This window comes from Oncorhynchus mykiss, chromosome 11 (assembly GCF_057628025.1).
Source record: "Oncorhynchus mykiss isolate SJ-2025 chromosome 11, ASM5762802v1, whole genome shotgun sequence".
Lineage (NCBI taxonomy): Eukaryota > Metazoa > Chordata > Actinopteri > Salmoniformes > Salmonidae > Oncorhynchus > Oncorhynchus mykiss.
Genome location: NC_143032.1, coordinates 46,399,043 through 46,419,429, shown reverse-complemented (window position 1 = coordinate 46,419,429; position 20,387 = coordinate 46,399,043). Strand labels below are relative to the sequence as shown.

General features: G+C 40.6%; 1 long non-coding RNA gene across 6 annotated transcripts in view; it reads left to right on the top strand.

The window, feature by feature from the left end:
* Positions 1-20,387, top strand: part of LOC110535727 (uncharacterized) — a 67,313-nt gene that overhangs the window by 14,680 nt on the left and 32,246 nt on the right. For all 6 annotated transcript variants that reach the window (XR_016484500.1, XR_016484499.1, XR_002475301.3 and 3 more), the window contains exon 2: positions 14,575-14,665. This is a non-coding gene — a long non-coding RNA (uncharacterized LOC110535727). The remainder of the gene's footprint in view (positions 1-14,574; positions 14,666-20,387) is intronic.

The window sequence follows — 20,387 nt, the reverse complement described above, 5'->3', positions numbered from 1 at the left end:
TGATGTTGTGAGCATTGGCGTTAACAATAGCTAGGCTGGCTGCATACGCATGAATGGCAGCTTTACAGTATACGGCTAAACCAAGCTGACTGCCTGCCTTTCCTTTTCGATATCTCTGTGCTCCACTGGCTTTTGATTATGCAAATACCCCTGCTATAAATAATTGCATCTGAAATACGCTTCAAATCCTCTAGTAAGATGAAAGATTGTAAATAATGTATTTTCATGTTACTGCATTATTCATTCTCAATTAATTAAAAATAACCAAAAGTGACACCTTGTGCCGTTACTGTTCTGACATACATTATGGTGACCCTGACTGTACTTTTCCTTAAATGTTGCCAAATGTATAATTTTGCTCTGGTATGTTAAGGCAGTGGTAGATCACAATGTAATTGTAGATTTTCCCTTGCATTCTTTCATTTGCTCATACATACTCTAAAAATAATTTAATAGTTCAAGGTTTCTTTCAATGTGAACACATTTATACATTTTTAAGCAATAGTTGTAGAACCCACCTACCAAATCGTATGGCTCAAATAAGTATAGAATGTTTTATATAATGCATGATGCCAACTACTTTATCTGCCGTTTTTACAATGGTGGGGGGTTATAGGAGACATGAAATACGCATAAACAGCTGTAGCGCTGCTACAATTAAAACAGGACAGTCGTTCTCCTTGGTACCTTAATGTGTTTTGAATACAGCGAGCCAATTGAAAACGGTGTACTGTTTCGCAATTCAATTATGTGGGATCTTGGTTTGTCTAGGGAGATGGCAACGCTGCATATAGAGCAGTAAGCACTGCTAGTAGTCGCCACAGTTGCATTAGCATCTGGACCTTTTATGCAAATTTCAAGAGCCGGCACCAGAGCTGGCGCCTTATATCCTTATTAGAAAGGGGGAATTAAATATTTATTAGGAGGGCAGGGGTTAGGGAGGGGTGCCTGCCCAGTGTTGTTGTGAAGACCTGTGATAGAGGAGGAGGAGAGAGAGGAGGAGGTGCCTGGTGTCTCTCTCCCTCAAGGTGCCACCATCTTAAGGCGTTTGGCAGTGGTGAGCGCATGAGGAAGGTAGACCTAAAATGTCCGCTGGCACACACATATGCACACACACACACACACACACACACACACACACACACACACACGCACACACACGCACACACGCAGTGTGGTTGGTGTGTGTGGTGCTCTGAAGCCAATTATTCAATTAGCGGCATCACCAGCCATGCCTGCCAAACATCTCGTTTGCATACATTAGTCCTTTGATTACTGTCACCTTTGTGATTTTCTCGTGTCTTGCTTTCCAATGTTTGTCTCCCACACTGTATTGACTGTAACTGTCACACCGGCAAAGTGTGAACTATATTTGTTAATATTGAATGGATTAAGAGTTTTACATTTGTAAGGAAATTCCTGGCTATAGCCAAAGAAGATATTTGTGTCACATTGCATGTGAACATTTTTATTCTCTCTTGGGAATTCTTTTAAACAGTTCAAGTGTTGGCAAAGTTCGCTTGCAGGCCAAAAGTAAGTTCGCTTGCAGGCCAAAACTGAAAGATGGATTAATTTACTAAAGTCCATGATACAAAGATAAGACAGGAAGCCATTGCAAAGTAAGTAAAGCACGTCCATATGCCATACCCCATTTCTGCTATCATTATTCTCAACCACTACACATCAAAGAAACAAAACATAATTTCACCTTATATCTGAAATAACATAGCTACAGTTACAGTGGGGAGAACAAGTATTTGATACACTGCCGACTATGCAGGTTTTTGTACTTACAAAGCATGTAGAGGTCTGTAATTTTTTTATCATAGGTACACTTCAACTGTGAGAGACGGAATCTAAAACAAAAATCCGGAAAATCACATTGTATGATTTTTAAGTAATTCATTTGCGATTTATTGCATGACATAAGTATTTGATCACCTACCAACCAGTAAGAATTCCGGCTCTCACAGACCTGTTGGTTTTTCTTTAAGAAGCCCTCCTGTTCTCCACTCATTACCTGTATTAACTGCACCTGTTTGAACTCGTTACCTGTATAAAAGTCACCTGCCCACACACTCAATCAAACAGACTCCAACCTCTCCACAATGGCCAAGACCTGCACAAGGCTGGGATGGGCTACAGGACAATAGGCAAGCAGCTTGGTGAGAAGGCAATAACTGTTGGCGCAATTATTAGAAAATGGAAGAAGTTCAAGATGACGGTCAATCACCCTCTGTCTGGGGCTCCATGCAAGATCTCACCTCGTGGGGCATCAATGATCATGAGGAAGGTGAGGGATCAGCCCAGAACTACATGGCAGGACCTGGTCAATGACCCGATGAGAGCTGGGACCACAGTATCAAAGAAAACCATTAGTAACACACTACGCCGTCATGGATTAAAATCCTGCAGCGCACGCAAGGTCCCCCTGCTCAAGCCAGCGCATGTCCAGGCCCGTCTAAAGTTTGCCAATGACCATCTGGATGATCCAGAGGAGGAATGGGAGAAGGTCATGTGGTCTGATGAGACAAAAATAGAGCTTTTTGGTCTAAACTCCACTCGCCGTGGTTGGAGGAAGAAGAAGGATGAGTACAACCCCAAGAATACCATCCCAACCGTGAAGCATGGAGGTGGAAACATCATTCTTTGGGGATGCTTTTCTGCAAAGGGGACAGGACGACTGCACCGTATTGAGGGGAGGATGGATGGGGACATGTATTGCGAGATCTTGGCCAACAACCTCCTTCCCTCAGTAAGAGCATTGAAGATGGGTCGTGGCTGGGTCTTCCAGCATGACAACGACCTGAAACACACAGCCAGGGCAACTAAGGAGTGGCTCCGTAAGAAGCATCTCAAGGTCCTGGAGTGGCCTAGCCAGTCTCCAGACCTGAACCCAATAGACAATCTTTGGAGGGAGCTGAAATTCCGTATTGCCCAGCGACAGCCCCGAAACCTGAAAGATCTGGAGAAGGTCTGTATGGAGGAGTGGGCTAAAATCCCTGCTACAGTGTGTGCAAACCTGGTCAAGAACTACAGGAAACATATGATCTCTGTAATTGCAAACAAAGGTTTCTGTACCAAATATTAAGTTCTGCTTTTCTGATGTATCAAATACTTATGTCACGCAATAAAATGCAAATTAATTACTTAAAAATCATACAATGTAATTTTCTGGATTTTTGTTTTAGATTCCATCTCTCACAGTTGAAGTGTACCTATGATAAAAATGACAGACCTCTACATGCTTTGTAAGTAGGAAAAGCTGCAAAATCGGCAGTGTATCAAATACTTGCTCCCCACGGTATATATTCCAGCAAACAGCAATAAAGATGCTAAAAAAATATATTATTCATGCTTATGTATTGTTGTTAGAAATGTAAAAAAAAATATATAAGACATATAGACAACAAAGAATCAAAGCACTAATTTTCTATTACCCAATGCCGGAGGAAAAAGGAAGGCGGGTAACAAACACACAAATATTACACACTCAAAGAGGAGGTAGCATAAACATAACCACTTGTAACACATGGAGTTGCATTAATATACACAATTCCCAATGCAAAGTTACACCTCACATTTTTATTTTTAGAGTTATTACATAAAACCGATCAGAATTCCGAAGAATTCTTTTTTTTTCCTACTAGGGTCGATGTAATATGGAGAACTTGGCAAGCCAGCCTATTTCCTATAATGTAAGCTCCAACAGAAATAACTTAAAATGAATAATTTGAATTAAACGAAATTGTTTGCACTCATGACTCACTCATAGTTTAAATTATAGTTTCTGCCAAACATCAAGCAAAAACTTGCAAGGTTGATAGCCAACTAGCCTGCTAATGTTAGCCCTACTAGCCTGCTAACGCTAGCCCTACCAGCCTATTAATGTTACGTTAGTACTACATGAGTCAGCCAGTTGCTATCAACATCTAGCTTGCAGATACATTCAAGTAAACCAAAGTTTGGGAAATACATAACACCAACTAACCAGATATAAAATAATGTTAGTTATATGCAGTTATCCTAGCAAGCTTGCCAGACCAGCTAACATGAGTTATTTAGCCAAATAGCTATTAGCCTAGCCAGCCTAGCCACGTACCTTGCTTATGGTCAGCAAGCTAGAGCTGAACTACTGGAGACCAGCTATAACACAACCAAAACATAACCACAAGTCAGAGCAGAGACTTACAGATTGATGGTTGTGCCCATCGGATAGTAAAATTTTTAATAGCATGCAGGCTGAGTTAGCTACCAAAGCCAGGGGGAGGTGGGCTCTTCACCGGTCGATGAAGAGTCAGGGATATCCTAAATAGATAGATTCCAGATGTCCGTCAGCTAGCACACTAGCAGTAAGCCATGGTGGAAAACGTTACAAAACTCCCATAGCCTACATCACAAATAACATGCTGAAAAGTTCACAAAACAAAAAGGAGAACAGGTGAGGTACTAGAACACTTGAGCAAGCAGGTATGATTTTCTCTTTAGTTTTGAGCCCACGGGAAGAAGGCACCAGAGCCTGCTGTGCTAATGGGTTCCAACTAGATAACACCGCCATAAAGTCTGAAGAGCATACTGCATGGCCTTACATTGTTTACATCCCACTTCTTGTTTACATCCCACTTCCTGTGATTGGTGGGTTGTAGCTCACTACCGCCAACACTTAGTCTGGAATGTAATTACATGTTAGCATGGGTAGTGGCTAGCATTAGCCAGTTTGAGCTAACTACCGAGCTAGTATACGAACTCGGTAGCAGAGTAGATCCTCCATATAAGGTTGAGAACTAGTGCATTGTGGGTAGTTTAAAAGATATATGGAAATTAGCTAATAAATATGTAATAACCAAAAACATAACTGTCTTTGGACTAAAAGGTAACCAGATCGTGACTACAACTAAGTTACAGTACTAAGTTTTAGACCACAGTGTGTTGTTACATTGGTGAGTAAAAACTCATGTTTCCTACCCTTTCAAAACCTCTTAAATGTAATGGCGAAATTTAGATTTCCCCTAAATAGTCATACCCACAAGTAACTGCTATTCATGTGTGATGATTCTGACATGCAAAAACTTGGTATTTTGGAAAGAAGACATCTGGAAGGTTATGAAATTATTACAAGATAGATAGAAGGTACATAGTTCAGAATACACAAGCTGAAGCATGCACACACAAAAAAAACATATTTCATTGACAAGCTATAAGTGAATTATTGATGACTAGAGCTGGAAACACATCAGATGGCTTCCACAAGATGTGAACAATATCAGAAAAAACTATGGGATTAAAAGACCTAACAACAAGAGATGAGCAGATGTTTTAGTAAGTGGTGTCAGGTGTGGTCACGGGACGTTTCCAAGTGTCCCTAAACTTCTCCAAAGTGGCATATGTCTGTAAATTAGATCATTCCAGTGCGATTACATATTTGCAATCCCTAAATGCTATTTCCTCAGTATAAAAACAACATTTCTACCATATCAACCTCACTCAAACATTGTGGGGGTGTTATGGGGTATCCAGGGTACATTCAAGTGTCCTTTCAACCTCTCCAAAGTGTCCGAATGTGGTAATTAAGCTATTTTTGCACACTGGATGTGCCTAAAAGTTATTGTTCACTATAAAAACTACATTTCTACAACATCAACCTCTCTCAAACATTGTGGTGGTGTCAGGGGACAAACAGGGGATATGGATGCCTACAACACGTAAGCAGGCAACATCATATTTTTGAATCGCAAAGATATAGTCACTCAGTGGACATTCGATGTTGCCATTAAGTCATACATCATCAGATAACATTGGCAATAGGCAAGATTTGTTCCTACCAACGTAAAGATTCATTTGACACCCCCCATGTAGCTATAACACAAACACAAACCAAATCGAAGCTTACCTTGTAAGATGTTTGCTGTTTGGTGAACATGTTTAGTAAAATAAACATTTTGACTCTCAGGGCTGGGGATCAATAAAGATAGGTCACAGGCAGACAAATAAGTTATACTCAAGTCCCGGCTTTCAGTGTGTATCAACGCATTCTGTGTTTATTCCGTTTATGCTTTACAATGCTAACCAGAATGTAAGTAGCAGACATCTTGAAATTAGGTAATCGGCTCGGCCTGCCCTTATAAATTCGTATGCCCATATATGGTAGTAAGTCATACCAAAGATTTGAAGGCACCGATCAATAGCCAAGATACTCAGCTTCCGCAGACACCCTGCTTTTGCAGATAGGGGCTACCGTTCTCATACCAAACTGAATTGAATAAAAACAATCAAATAGGGTCCCCAAATATGGGGACTTTACATTTAAGAGGTTTTAAGCCTGTCACATGCTTCCCAGTCGAAACATTTCATACCTTGGCCATCGTGTATATGGTTTGTCCAATGCCAATATTCCGCCATTTGTTTTTGTCCAAATCAGGGGGGTATTCCCTTACATGCATATAGTGCCTTCAGAAAGTATTCACATTCCTTAACTTTTTCCACATAAGTGTTGTGTTACAGCCTGAATTTAACATTTATTACATTGAGATGTTGTGTTACAGATCTGCACACAATGCCCCATAATGTCAAAGTGGAATTTTGTTGGTAGAACATAAAAAACAAATGTTTAATGACAAGCTAAAATGTCTTAAGTCAATAATAATTCAACCCCTTTGTTATGGGAAGCCTAAATAAGTTCAGGAGTAAAAATGTGCTTAACAAATAACATAATAAGTTGTACAGACTCATTATGTGTTCAATAATAATGGTTAACATGATTTTTGAATGACTACCTCATCTCTGTTCCCAACACATACAATTATCTGTAAGGTCCCTCTAACGAGCAGTGAATTTCAAGCAACTTCTCATTATCAATCATGGTGGTGGCTGCATCATGTTGTGGGTATGCTTGTCATCGACAAGGACTAGGGAGTTTTTTTAGGATAAAAATAAACGGAATACAGCTAAGCACAGGCAAAATCCTAGAGGAAAACCTGGTTCAGTCGTATGTCCGATAGACACTGGGAGACTAACTCACCTTTCAGCAGGACAATAACCTAAAACACAAAGCCAAATTTAGTTGCTTACCAAGATGCAGTGGTGTATGGTACTGTGGGAAAAATACTTTAAAGTACTACTTACAGTTGAAGTCGGAAGTTTACATACACTTAGGCTAGAGTCATTAAAACTCTTTATTCAACCACTCCACAAATTTCTTGTTAACAAACTATAGTTTTGGCAAGTCGGTTAGGACATCTACTTTGTGCATAACTCAATGAATTTTTCCAACAATTGTTTACAGACAGATTATTTCACTTATAATTCACTGTAAGACAATTCCAGTGGGTCAGACGTTTACATAAACTAAGTTGATTGCGTCCTTAAACAGCTTGGAAAATTCCAGAAAATTATGGCATGGCTTTAGAGGCTTCAGATAGGATAATTGACATAATTTGAGTCAATTTGAGGTGTACCTGTGGATGTATTTCAAGGCCTACCTTCAACCTCAGTGCCTCTTTGCTTGACATCATGGGAAAATCAAAAGAATTCAGCCAGGACCTCAGAAAAAAAATTGTAGACCTCCACAAGTCTGGTTTATCCTTGGGAGCAATTTTCAAACGCCTGAAGGTACCAGTTCATCTGTACAAACAATTGTACACAAGTATAAACACCATGGGACCACACAGCCGTCATACTGCTCAGGAAGGAGATGTGTTCTGTCTCCTAGAGATAAACATACTTTGTTGCGAAAAGTGCAAATCAATCCCAGAACAACAGCAAGGGACCTTGTGAAGATGCTGGAGGAATACTTTTTGGAGAAATGTCCTCTGGTCTGATGAAACAAAAATAGAACTGTTGTTTGGCCATAATGACCATCGTTATTTTTGGAGGAAAAAGGCTTGTAAGCTGATGAACACCATCCCAACCATGAAGCACAGGGGTGGCAGCATCATGTTGTGGGAGGCCTTTGCTGCAGGAGGAACTGGTGCATTTCACAAAATAGATGGCATCATGAGGGACGCTATATTAAAGCAACATCTCAAGACAACCTTTAAGTAGTTAAAGCTTGGTCGCAAATGGGTCTTCTGAATGGACAATGACCCCAAGCATACTGACAAAGTTGTGGCAAAATGGCCTAATAAAGTCAAGGTATTGGAGTCACAAAGACCTCAGTCCCATAGAAAATTTGTGGGCAGAACTGAAAAAGCATTTGCGAGCATGGAAGCCTACAAACCTGACTCAGTTACACCAGTTCTGTCAGGAGGAACGGGCCAAAATTCACCCAACTTATTCTGTACTTGACTATTTATATTTGTCCAACTTTTACTTTTACTTCACTACATTCCAAAATACTTTTCCTTGACACTGAAAAGTACTCATTACATTTTGACAGGAAAATTGTCCAATTCAAACACTTATCAAGAGAACATCCCTGGTCATCCCTACTGCCTCTGATCTGGTGGATGTCTGAGTGTTGGTAGTTTGCCCCAGGCTATCCATAAATAAATACAGAACAAGAAAATTGTGCAATCTGGTTTGCTTAATATAAGGAATTTTAAATGATTTATACTTTTACCTTTGATACTTAAGTATATTTAAAACCAAATACTTTTAGAGTTTTACTCAAGTAGTATTTTACTGCGTGACACTCACTTTTACTAGAGTCATTTTCTATTAAGTTATATTTACTTTTGAGTCCTCTTCCACCACTGCCAAGATGACATTGAATGTTTCTTAATGTGGCCTAGTTAAAGATTTTACTTACATCAGCTTGAACAACCAACTTGACAGCGCTTGAAGAATAATGTGCAAATATTGTACAATCCAGCTGTGCAAAGCTCTTAGAGACTTACCCACAAAGACTCACAGCTATATTCAATGCCAAATATGTTTCAGGGGGGTGAATACTTATCTAATCAATATATATTAGTGTTTTCATTTTCATTAATTTCTCATACATTTTTTTTAAAATCCTTCCACTTTGATATTTTGTGTAGATCATTGACCCAGAATAACAATTACATCTATTTTAATTCCACTTTGTAATAGAACAGAATGTGGAAAAAGTCAAGGGGTGTGAATGCCTTCTGAAGGCACTGTATATTATCACGAAATGTCATTAAGTTTTTGTTCATTTTTGTGTGTGTTTTTTTATTCAGCTGTTCGCACAAGACTTGAGACAAGTCAAAGTTCGTCAGGAAAAGTCTTCTCCCTTTTGTCGGTGATTGGTCAACAGTACTACTCCTAGTAGAAGTGGGAACTATGTACGGATTCTTCAATAAAGTGTTTGTTGTCATTCAACGAGAGACGACTAGTTTCCGTGCACATTTTTCCACTTGAGAAATACTGCACCAAACATCTTAGTTATATGTTAAATTGCACAACTTAGACGTCAAAACAATTGTTCTCTCTCTCTCTCTCTCTCATAGTGTGCACATGTGTGTGTGTGCTCCCAGAACAGTAATCACTTGTGATCTAGTCCACATTATGAACATACTCATATGAGCTAGGCAGATATACAGCCAGTTCCTTCCTGTCACCCTTCTTCCTGGTGATGCATGGTATACCCCAGCGTACTCCTAGAGAAGTCTGGATAATTAAACAACTGCGTGTTTGAGCCTGGCCTCTGATAATGGATTGAAGTGAGACAGGAAGTGAGACAGGAAGTGAGACAGCCAACACAAGTCACACTCTGATAACATTACTGCTGTGTTACTAGCATTTACACAACATCATAATATTAGGAAAGTTAATTTAAGTTAATTATTAGTGGCCACAGAACAAACAGTTTGAATGTGACTGGGCTCTATTCAATCCGCATTGTGGAAATTCAGCGTTTTAGCTTTATGTCACCTTTATTGGAAATTATCTGTACATTTCTATTGCAGAATCTGTAACACTTCAGCATTACAGATTGAATTGAGCTTTGAGTTTTGTATTCAAGCTCTTGTGTCTACCTATGCCGTTGTGCTCTGTGTCTGTAGTGGTTGAGACTTGGTACTTGAGCTTCTGTGGCACAGTGATTATCTGCATGTAGGCCAGAAGCCACAGAGTGAGAGGAGGGGGATGGGGTGCACAGGAGAGAGATGCGATGAGACAAGCCACACAAGCCTCAAAGGGAACAGAGTGGGGGGTACCAAGCAGCTACCCTAAACCCTGCCGTAGGGCTAGGAACAGACAGACTTGGTTAACCACAGAACCACAAGAACATACAAGTGCACATACAAAGAGGGTGAGAGAGAGAGAGAAAGAGAGAATCTACAGCATGTGTGCGTGTCGAATACGTTTTTAATGAATCATAGCGTGAAATCACCTACCTATATTGAAAAAATATATAAATGCAACATACAACAATTTCCAAGATTTTACTGAGTTACAGTTGATGTACGGAAATCAGTCAATTGAAATGTATTCATTAGCCCCTAATCTATGGATTTCACATGACTGGGAATACAGAAATGCATTTGTTTGTCACAGATACCTTAAAAAACAAGGTAGGGCGTGGATCAGAAAACCAGTCAGTATCTGGTGCGACCACCATTTTCCTCAGCGCGACACATCTCCTTTGCATAGAGTTGATCAGGCTGTTGATTGTGTCCTGTGGAATGTTGTCCCACTCCTCTTCAATGGCTGTGCGAAGCTGCTGGAAATTGACCGGAACGGAACACGCTGTTGTACACGTCGATCCAGAGCATCCCAAACATGTTCAATGGTTGACATCATGTCTGGTGAGTATGCAGGCCATGGAAGAACTAGGAAATGTTCAGCTTCCAGGAATTGTGCACAGATCCTTGCAACATGGTGCCATGCATTATCATGCTGAAACAAGAGGTGATGGCGGCGAATAAATGGCATGACAATGGGCCTCAGGATCTCGTTACGGTATAAACCCCACTGCCACCATGGGGGCACTCTGTTCACAACAAAGCATATCGCTCGCCCCAATGACACCATACATGCTGTCTGCCATCTGCCTTGTATTGTTGAAACCGCGATTAATCCTTGAAGAGCACACTTCTCCGGTGTGACAGTGGCCAATGAAGGTGAGAATTTGCCCAATGAAGTTGGTTACGACGCCAAACTGCAGTCAGGTCAAGACCCCGTTGAGGACAACGAGCACACAGATGAGACAGTTTCTGACAGTTTGTGCAGAAATTCTACGGTTGTGCAAACCCACAGTTTCATCAGCTTCCTGGGTGGCTTGTCTCTGATGATCCTGCAGGTGAAGAAGCCAGATGTAGAGGTCCTGGGCTTGCTTGGTTACACGTGGTCTGTGGTTGTGAGGCTGGTTGGACGTACTGCCAAATTCTCTAAAATGACGTTGGATGTGGTTTATGGTGGAGAAATTAACATTCAATTATCTGGCAATAGCTCTGGTGGTCAATCCTGCAGTCAACATGCCAATTGCGCGCTCCCTCAAAACCTGAGACATCTGTGGTATTGTGTTGTATGACAAAACATACAACACAATAGAGAGGTGTGTTATTGTCCCCAGAACAAGGTGCATCTGTGTAATGATCATGCTGTTTAATCAGCTTCTTTGTATGCCACACCTGTCAGGTGGATTATCTTGGCAAAGGAGAAATGCTCACTAACCAGGATGTAAACACATTTTTGAGAAATTAGCTTTTTGTGCATATAGAACTGTTGTGCATATAGAACGCTCATGAAACATGGGACCAACACTTTACATGTTACGTTGATATTTTTGTTCAGTGTAGATTCAGTCCTTTGATATGTTTTCTGAAATTACATGCTTTATTCAGCAATTTCAGTGCACTCAATGATGCAGGGATGTAGTACTCTTTCACACTTTTATTGGTCTTATTATAGACTGGTTGGCAGACAACTTCACGAAAACGATGCACACGCATCGATAGGGCCAGAAGCCGTACTTTGTTAAGATTATAAATGGTGACATAGCTTGCATCAATGGCAAGAAGCTGCAATGTGGGGAATCAAAGGTGGCTCGTTTCAGCTAGTTTTATCTTGGTATTGATATCATGTCAATGCTAATATGGCTAAAACTCGCTAGATAACAGTATTTCAGAGACAAGTGCTCATTGTGCAAATGTATGTATGTTTTCAATAAACATTTGGAGACTAAATATAGTACAAGTTGTCAACAATCTAAGCGTGTACGGTCGAGCGTACATGTATTTGTGCGTGTGTGTGCGTTCATCCTAGTTTGACATGTAGGCTTAATAAGAACTGGCAGCTGTCAGTCTCCTGTTGACGTCTATCAGGAAGGCCACGACCTAACATGGGCACACAACAGAAACTCTCTGAGACAGTGGAAAGATACTTGATATAAAGATAACACACATTTTAATGCCTCTCTCGGAAGCCTCTCTCGGAAGGCACCACTTTTCCATTTTTTTTATTTTTTAAATTATAACCTCTTAGGGATCCCTAAGCGCGGGATTGATTTACAACATCCAGTGAAATTGTAGAGCGCCAAATTCAAACTACAGAAATATCAATAGTCAACCTTCACGGAAATATAAGTGTAATACATCAAAATAAAGCTTAACTTCTTGTTTATCCAGCCGCTGTGTCAGATTCCAAAAAGGCTTTACAGCAAAAGCAAACCATGCGATTATCTGAGGACAGCGCCGGGCATACAATCACATTAAAATCATTTTTCAACCAGGCAGGTGTGACACGAAAGTCAGAAATAGCCACATAATAAATGCCTTACCTATGAAGATCTTCTTCTTTTTGCAATCTCAAATGTCTCAGTGACACAATGAATGGTAATTTTGTTCGATAAATTCCTTCTTTATATCCCCAAAATGTTCATTTATTTGGCGCGTTTGATTCAGAAACTCACCGGTTCCAACAAAGTATCTAATAAGTTACCTGTAAACTTGGTCCAAACATTTCAAACAACGTTCCTAATCCAACCTCAGGTATCCTAAAATGTGATTAAACTATAAAATTTAAGACGGAATAAATTGTTTCTAATACCGGATAAAAACAACTTGAAGCGCACTCCAGTTCACGCGCAACAAAAGACTAAAGCTCTTCAGAGTGACACCTACAAAGAACAGCCCTACTTCTTCATTTCTGAAAAGAAAAACATTGAACAATTTCTAAAGACTGTTGACATCTAGTGGAAGCCATAGGAACTGCAATCTGGGCCCTAATAAATCAGGCCTCCCATAGAAACACATTGGAAAACACAGTGACCTCGTGGATGGATTGTGCTCTGGGTTTCACCTGCCAAATCAGTTCTGTTATACTCACAGACATTATTCTAACAGTTTTAGAAACCTCAGAGTTTTTCTATCCAAATCTAGTATTATATGCATATCCTAGCTTCTGGGCCTGAGTAGCAGGCAGTTTACTTTGGGCTTTTCATCCGGATGTGAAAATACTGCCTCCTATCCCAGAGAGGTTTTAAACAAGTCATTATTTTCATTTCACTTCACCAATTTGAACTATTTTTGTATGTCCATTACATGAAATCCGAATAAAAATCTAATTTAAATTACAGGTTGTAATGCAACAATAGGAAAAACACCAAGGGGGACGAATACTTTTGCACGGCACTGTATGTGTTGTCATTATACAGTGTCTCATCAATCACATCCCTTGATCAACCAGAACATTGGTAGGCACTCAAATGAACTTTGCAAGAGTAAGGGGACCAGTTAGGTTACTCTGGCTTCACTCAATTGTAATATGAAGGTCAACACATTTGGTTGACTGGATACAGTTGTCAATGGTGACCTTCTCTATGGAGCGCTATTACAGAGATATGGATTGGAAGGCTTCATATATTGTTCTCCATTGGTTGTGGACTAATCCATTCTCTGTGATGTGGAGGCCATTACTAGTGATGCTGTTGTCTCTGAAAAGTACATTAGATTATTCTTGGTGGGTTGCAGAGTTAACCCTTGACCCCAAAGGGCCATGTCCTCCCGAGAACAGGGTCTAGACCCCACTCTCCCACCACAGCCCCCTTCTGTCCACAGAGTGGGGTCAGGGATCAGGGGGACATGGCAGCTCATGGAGCATCGGTATGCACTGAAACACCTCTACAAGCAGCTCTAGACAAGGCAGTCTGGGCTACAATTCATGCCATACAGTATTTAGCTATTTCAGATGTTTTAATATATTTTATCAGGCCTTGGGATAACACTTCTTATACATATTCCAGTGCTGCTGCTATTCATTTTTATCCGCCATTCTAAAGAACAATGTTGAACTTATCAGAGTAGGCTATTGTGGGTTAATTTCATCACACAAAGCGCGTATCTTCAGTCAAAGAAATATAAAAGAAAACGTTTCTAAGTGGAGCGAAGCAGTCATATGACATCAAGGTGTTAGAGCTGCTATTTGTGGCTGTGTGTAAAGGTTCAGCAGCGTGAAGTTATTACCAATTTGAATTCTGTAGAGCAAACGTAGCGCTTGTAAATGCTACCTCTGCTCGCAAGCGTCATGTGATCACCCATCTGCCTCTCCTCTGGTACATGTTAATTGTGATTTACTCTAGAAACTATATTTGACGTGTAAAGGTTACTGGCTGCATGGAAAAGCATTACACTTACACTTTTGCCTCTGTGTGTGTATTCCCTTGTGTTTTAGGGTTGGAGGAATATGGCCCTGATTCCCCTGCTGTCGGAGAGAGGCCTAATGGAGATGTCTGGGACTTGGCCTACTGCTAAACCAACATGAGGTGAGCTCAGGTTAGAAAGCCAAAGGGCCCAAACGACACAAAGAAGCAAATTCTCAACTGACCATGCTGTGTGTGTGTGTGTGTGCGCGCATGTGCGTGCACTCTGTTCTTGTTCATGTGAGCGTCTGTACATGTGTGCTTGAGCGTGTGTCTCTGCATGCCCGCAGCAAAGTTAGCCTCTGTGTTGAGTAAACCCTTGGATATTAGTAGCGGTCCAGGGAACGCAGTAAACAGAAGAAAAAAAACACTGGTTTGAGGGGAACTCATGCAACGTGGCCATAGGCAATATCAAATCCAATGACCCGTTCCTCTGCCCTCTGGTCCATACCAAAGACATGAGTCAAAGGGGGGCAGAGGCTAGCGTTGACTGTTTGCCATCAGCACAACCTCACAGTCTAAAAGGTGGAACCCATAAAAAGGTAATACAATTGGCTATAGTCATTGCAAATGATGTACAAACAGGCAAGGTTCTTGGGGAGGTTATATGGAACATCCCCGTATTATTCACCACATGATATGTGCATGATGTGTGGATGTAGCATTGTAGTTGTACTGCCATATTGGTTGATCTATGCCATTTACATGTAATATGACAGAGGGCGACACAATTAGCTTGCTTTAGTGATGTGTTGCAGAAGGTCTTGTTTCGTGGTATTTTTATGGCCTATTTCCTCAGCATTTGTTTTATCCTTGATTGGACCTTTGACCTTAACCTTTGTATAACTATCTCAGACACAGCTGGAGAGATTGACAGGATGTTAGTTTCCTGGGATATTGAATGTGCGTGCTGTGCACAATATGCTAAATCAGTAGACATACAACTCTGTCAGCAAAAATATTCCGATAGCTGAAAATACCGACCTCTCACTCACTCTCAAATCAGTACCAATACCAAGAGCTTACCCCTAGTACCATTCTGACCGAATGTTCTGGCAACTCTAAAAGGCTGTTTGTATGTATTGGTATTCCAGTAAAGCTGATTTCTTGTGTGATGTTGTGGAAATCAAGGGTTCAAGAGAGTGAGAGTGATGTCAGCGCCCATGGGCCTCAGTGTCTGGTAGTGTACCCACTGTAATTACTCCCTCTACTCTCTGTCAATTGGTGGAGTGCTCTGAAGGGCCAATTAGGGAGGGCAGCCTGAGTCGCCGGGCAGGAGAGTCAGCAGCAGAGTCACTACCCGCCATTTAAACTCCAAGACCTTTAGCCGTCATAGAGAGGAGCACTGTTATCAAATCATTAGTTTATTTTTAAACCATTGATACAGTCAAGGCCAAAGATTTGTGAAAAAATACCAAAAATACACATTTCTCAGACTGAGAATGTGGTTTTGAGTTTTGGTATTAAATAGCAAGAAGCACCCTGGCATGGTAATATTGTGTGTATTGTAATTCAAATCTAACTATACCTCTCTCTGGAAGGATGCAATTTACGCTGTAGCCAGTGTTGGCTGTTGACAAGATCATACGCTATTGTCCGTCTGGTTGGTGTTCCATTGAAACTAAACAAAAAAACTCCAGTCCATTATGTGGGTAAATGTTACTATATGTGTCTTCAGGAACGCGTTGTGCTGTGGACTTGTAAGTCAGGAGGAAGGCAGATGGATATTGTTAACTGCAGTCTTCAGTATCGGGCCATTGGTTTGAGTTCATTCTATATTTCAAATGCTTATTAAATGTGAATGTGGGCTTTAACCATGGTCCTCTCCAAAACACTAAATCCACCTTGTTTATGATGTTTTTACAACAATACCATAGCATCCATGTCACCATCCTAAAAGCAGTGTGTTAGTCATTAGACCACTATATCCACTGTTGCATTTAGATAGACTGCAATGGAAGATAACTGGCACACTACGCGTTTTAAGAGTCAGAGTGGTGTCTAACCTCCCATCAGCCATTGCCTGTGTAAGCGCATGGTTGGGGTCATGGGGTTAAAGCCCAAACAGGAAGAGATGGCTATTTTCAACTCTCAGATAAAGATGTGCAGTGACACTCCTAAAACATTCCCCTGGAAACAGGTCTAATGCAGCCTATCATTTCTCTCTCCCTGTTATACTCCCCTGACCATATCCAAATTACAATAATTGCTTTTGTGTTTAAATGTGCTGCATGCGCTGCATGCGCTGTGGGCAGTGGGTACATGTTCTGAAATTCATATGACTTATGTATAGATACACACACTACAAGTCAAAAGTTTTAGAACACCTACTCATTCAAGGGTTTTTATTTAGTTGTACTATTTTCTACATTGTAGAATAACAGTGAAGACATCAAAACTACAAAATAACACATATGGAATCCTGTAGTAACCAAAAAAGTGTTAAACAAATCAGAAAATCTGATTTATATTTGAGATTCTTCAAAGTAGCTACCCTTTGCCTTGATGACATTTTTGCACACTCTTGGCATTCTCTCAACCAGCTTCATGAGGTACCTGGAATGCATTTCAATTAACAGGTGTGCCTTCTTAAAAGTTAATTTGTGGAATTTATTTCCTTCTTAATGCATTTGAGCTAATCAGTTGTGTTGTCACAAGGTAGGGGAGGTATACAGAAGATAGCCCTATTTGGTATAAGATGCCCATATTATGGCAAGAACAACTCAAATAAGCAAAGAGAAGCGAGAGTCCATCATTACTTTAAGACATGAAGATCAGTCAATTTCAAGAAGTTACCCAGAGTTACCTCTGATGTAAGAGGATAAGTTCATTAGAGTTACCAGCCGCAGAAATTGCAGCCCAAATAAATGCTTCAGCAAAAGACTCATCTAAACATCAACTGTTCAGAGGAGACTTTGAATCAGGCCTTCGTGGTCGAATTGCTGCAAAGAAACCACTACTAAAGGACACCAATAATAAGAAGGGATTTGCTTGGGCCAAGAAACAAGCAATTGACATTAGACCGGTGGAAATTTGTCCTTTGGTCTGGAGTCCAAATTGGAGATTTTTTGTTCCAACCGCCGTGTCTTTGTGAGACGCAATGTGGGGGAACAGATGATCTCTGTATGTGTATTTCCCACCGTAAAGCATGGAGGAGGAGGTGTTATGGTGTGGGGGTGCTTTGCTGGTGACACTGTCTGTGATTTATTTAGAATTCAAGACACACTTAACCAGCATGGCTATCACAGCATTCTGCTGCAGCGATACGTTATCCCACCTGGTTTGGGCTTAGTGGGACTATCCGCTGCATCAGATGACCTGGCCTCCACAATCCTCCAACCAAATTGGGATGGTTTGGGATGAGTCGGTCCGCAGAGTGAAGGAAAAGCAGCCAACAAGTGCTCAGCACATTTGGGAACTCCTTCAAAACGGTTGGAAAAGCATTCCAGGTGAATCTGGTTGAGAGAATGCCAAGAGTATGCAAAGCTGTCATGCAGGCAAAGGGTGGCTATTTGAAGAATCAAATATATTTAGATTTGTTTTACACTTTCTTGGTTACTAAATTATTCCATATGTGTTTTTTCATAGTTTTGATATCTTCACTATTATTCTTAATTCTAATATATATATATATATATACATACACACACATACACACACACACACACACAGACACACACACACACACACACACACAAACACATTTTATTCATAGAATAGCAACCATGAAAATGCAAAATATCACACGTTTCTATCCTATTGCTTTTATATGACACAGCATTACTTGTACAATTTAGCATTAATGCTTATCTAAAATAGAACTTGTGGAAATATGACAGAGAGCGGTAGTTAGGTGTTGCTGTTCACAAGGCACAGCCCATGTTTGCCTGGAGTAGACCTTTCAGAATATAACCGCATGCAGCCTCCATGTCATTAACACTAGGCCACAGGACATAATGAAGTCCCCTGCATGTGTTTGCATGATTAAAGAGAGGTACAGTGTGTGTGTGTGTGTGTGTGTGTGTGTGTGTGTGTGTGTGTGTGTGTGTGTGTGTGTGTGTGTGTGTGTGTGTGTGTGTGTGTGTGTGTGTGTGTGTGTGTGTGTGTGTGTGTGTGTGTGTGTGTGTATATATATATGTGTGTGTGTGTGTGTGTGTGTGTGTGTGCATCTGTGTGTGTTCATTTTTGTGTGTTTGCTTTGGTACACAAATGACATTAGGTGCCAGCGTACAACACGGCTTTCGGAAGTCCATAAGCAAACATCTACAATATGAATTAAGTCTTTATTATAATGCAATAAATGCGTAATAAACAAATAGTTGATAGTGGTAATAAAGCAGCAAGGTTAACGCATTAACCAAAGAAAATAGGTCATTTGCTAAATGTATTTATATGAAAGCTGCTATGTCATTCAAATTATTTTTTTCCATCTATAATTTTCCTATTTCCTATTCATCATGTAATTCCATATTTCATGCCTGGGTGCGATCCTTCCACCATGCTATATATTGCTGAGGCTTGTGCCTCTTAGCGATAGCACATTCTTTCCGGCATTTCCCCCCCACAAAACCGTAACATTTCCATATTTTTTCTCATTTTGATTCGCGGAATTACCAGGAGTAGGGCATTTGGGGTGGGGGGGTGGGGGGTGGGTTGACAACATCAGTTATCAATTTATAATTAAAAGGAATAAAACTGCAGTTTTTTTCTCCATTTAATATCCAAGTAGCCGTCAGTGGAGTGTGTAATAGCACTGCGTAGGTAGGGTTTCTTCTGCATCATCATTTTACAGCGAGAACAAAGAATATGCGCATAATAAAATCATGCAAATGAATGCAAATCGCTGGCAGCAAGGAGGAGAGGGAAGGTGGAAGGAGGGAGGGGAGATGCAGAAGCCAAGAGGAGTGGTAGGGCTTGGTACTTACCCTCGCTAGGCAAACCTCATGCCCTGCACAATTTAAGATATCGCTTTTTTGACAAAAGGGGTAGATGGCCAAAAAATATTGCTTCCTTTGTCTCTGTCTTATTCCAAACCCTTCTTTTTAGTTGTAGATTTGTACAGAAGTGTTTTTGAATATCCCTCCTTTGGGCCTGGATGGACCAATTTGAATTCAGATTCTCCAAATGCCAATTTCGAAGTTGCAAGACAATGCAAAGCCCAAACAAGATACATCTTGCATGTGTCATTTCCCTCAGTTACTCCTTATTCTCCTCCCTTCACTCCTTAGCAACATTTTGCATAAATGTTTTTTGAGAATTACATAATCTATTCTCAATCCTTTTTTTCATCTGCTGAATGCAGTGAATAGAAATGAAAATGTGCCTCTTGTGTTTTAATGGAAGAGACCAGGTTAGGGAGGGCAGGGCAGTACTTTGTGTGTTGGCTGATGCAACGCTGCTATGGCCCGGTACAGCATCAGAGAAATGCAAAACATATATTACTAACACCACAGCTAATGAAAGTCTCCCCCTTACCCCCCATCCGCTCACTAAAAACCAGCCGACACTTCAACCTTATCAAAAATGTGACATTTTCCTGAGTACGTTCATTAAGCCCAAGCGAGGGGGATTAGGGATTGACAACCACCCCCGCCCTTTTCTTGCCCTTAGCCCTTTTCACAAATCACATATTCACATTATATTCCTGGATATTCAAATCAGTGTACACCATGCACATTGAGATTTGTTTGTAATGTATTATATGTACTTGGGATGAGGAAATTGTACTCTGGTCATGCAGGTTGTATGTGTAAAAACATTTTCAATAAAATTTTTACAGCGAAAATTTGAAATACAATTTGCTTTTCGACTGCTCAGTGTTTTCAAACGGGAGATAGCTTGCTGG